We start from the raw sequence: 2747 nt of genomic DNA on the forward strand, positions 1-2747 counted from the left end.
GTCTGCCTTCCTCCTGCCACCTGTGCTTGATTTCCTACTTCTTGGGATGGACCTTCCCTGAGCATGGAGGAGATGATCTTTGAAAGTCAGCCAGCTCTTCTGGACCCCTATGCTCTCCAGGACCATATCACAAGCAGATCTCTGAAGAGGCCAAAGTCTGCTCTTCAAAATCAGAGTTGTGGTCCTGCCTTTTGCCCCGCTCTCCCCTCTTTGGATCCTGAACTCCACCATCTCATGGTCACTGCACACAATGCTGACCCCGCCCTTCATGTTCCCAACCAGTTCTTCCTTGTTTAGAAGTATGAGGTCCAGGACAGCATCCTTCCTTTTTAGCTCCTCCATCACCTGTGCCAGAGAGTTGTCGTCAGTGTGCTCTTGAACTCTCCTAGATTGCTTGGGCCCTGCTGTATTGCCATTTCTAGTTTAAACCTCTTCCTACCAGCTTTAAACTTAACCTTAGTATAAAATAAATCCACCTCCTTCTGTGCTTCAGTCGGTCCCTGCGCTCCCTGCTGCAGGCCTGGTGGCTCTGTGCTGGCTGATGAGCACCAGGCGGCCTGGGCATGATGTGTTAGAGAAGTGGTCACACTCACTGATGCAAAGGTAGCCTGATTGCCTATTTGCAAGTATACTACCACAGCAAGGTGCCTTGGTAGCCCAGATCTGGTGTCCTTTGCACCTGTCCCAGCTGCCTTCCTGGACAGATGTTCACTTGAAACTATCTTACTGATGACACATCACTAGAAGCGTGTCCTTGGTGAAGTGTTTTTTAGCGTTTCCTGCTTTTGAGCTAACCACCCTTGTGACTTCCCCTCTGCCTGAGACTTGCCATGAGTATTCAACTGTTTTTTCTTGCAAAATGAAGGCTTCTCAACTCTCCAATGAGATTTGCTGTATGGTCCACCTTCTCTTTTTTCTCTCCTCCTAATAAGTCAGAATGCAAGAGCTGGGACTGGTTATGGAGGTTTTCCATAGGGTTGCTCTCCATGAGGCAGAGCAGCATACAGCCTTCGGCTGTCCTGTCCCACATGTTTTAGTACCGAGAGTCATGTTTTGTTTTGGTAGGGCCAAGTGAGTAATCCAGGACAGGGTCCTACTGTGCTTGGGGCTGAAAACACAGGATACAAAATGATTCTTTCCCAAGGGCTCTTAATAGATGGGGCAGACAGAAGGTGGAGAGGAAGGCAGGAAAACACCATCTGTATGGAAAAATTTTACCAGTTCTACAGATAAAAGTATTTTTGTCTAACCTCTGCCAGGGACATTGTCATTCCTGGAGTTTGGTTTGAACTCTTTCCCAAGTGACTAAATTAAAGCCATTCATCTACTGACAATACAGTTGATCACTCTGAAAGTTTTAGTTACCAGATTAAAGTTATAAAGCCAGTCAGGAGAGAGGCCACCAAGCGAGTCTGTCATCCCCCCGCAACTGCACCGACTGAAGGATTTGGGACAGAAGTGGACTAACCTCTTGGGGGCTTTAAGCAAATTCTCCTGTGGCTCATGTTCCCTTTCCCTCAGATACTTGCAAGCAGGATGTTTTATTCCGAGCACCGAGTTGTACACTACATCAGGGCTGCTCCACTGCCTACAGATAAGCATTGCACAACATTTGTTGGACCAGAGCTCCAGTGTGGCAGAACGCACGGCCAAGCATTTCACAAGTGCTGTCATCTATGGATTTCTGCTTACAGAAATAGAAGGGGAAAGCCCAGCTAGCTAAGTCCGGCTCTGAAAAGGAGAAGCAAAGTGCACATACACTGCTCTGCTACCTTTCCTAAGGGGGAGAGCTTAATTACAGAACCATTGGCAGATCTTTGGGCTGTTCTGTGGCACGGAGCTATTTCCTCAGAACCCTCCAGCCAAGCATGTCACAAGGCTGAGGGGGCTTGCTGTTGGTCCACCACCTTCATGGCTTTCCCCTTGGAGAAGCTGCCCTCCCCCCATGTTTGACCTGGCCTGCAGCTAAGCTCAGAGAGTAACGTGTCTCTGCAGGTGGCTCCTGGCAGAGTTCAGGGTGCTTTGCTGGCCTTTTTAGTCTCAACAGGATTTAGGCTTACATTTTTGGCACAGAAAGGTTCAAAGCACGGTACTGCATAACCCTAGATTTTCCCTACGCCCAGTCAGCATTCAACTCCAGGAGCATTATATGGTACAGCCCTGCCAAGTCACAGGGTGCCACAGAGCACCAGTGCCCTCCTGCTCCTCTTTGGCCCCCATATCGGCCATTTCTGCTTGGCAGAGACCAGAATCAGACTTCCCCTGTATACCATCGCAATCTCCCCTAGCCTATGTCCCAATGGATGCATACTTCTCCTAGGTGCGTACTTTTTATCAATGAGGGAGAGCGGAGCTGCTCCCGGAGGGAGCGGAGCGGAGGGGGAATCGCCCTCCACGAAATCTGACGAGACCCCTCTCCGTGTTACAGCTGTGCCTTAAAATGGCGCGGGTACGAGGCGAATCGCTTCCTAACTCCCCTCTGCCGCACCGGCCGCGCTCGGGGCGCTGCAGGGCTGCTTCCCGGGGGAGAAGCGAGTGAGTGAGCCGAGCCAGGGCCCTCGGTGAGGCGGACCGAGCTCGGCTCGGCTCAGCCTCACCCTGCTCGGCGGCGGTGACAGAGTCTGGCGGGGCAGCGCCCCGAGAAGGAGAAGATGGCCGCGACGCGGCCCAATCAGCGCGCGGCACCAGCCCGCTCCCGCCTGTTGCCCAGTCCCGGCACTCCGCGTGCCCCGGACGGTTCCATTCGG

This window comes from Aptenodytes forsteri, unplaced genomic scaffold, assembly GCF_000699145.1.
Source record: "Aptenodytes forsteri isolate BGI_AS27 unplaced genomic scaffold, ASM69914v1 Scaffold145, whole genome shotgun sequence".
NCBI classification, from domain to species: domain Eukaryota; kingdom Metazoa; phylum Chordata; class Aves; order Sphenisciformes; family Spheniscidae; genus Aptenodytes; species Aptenodytes forsteri.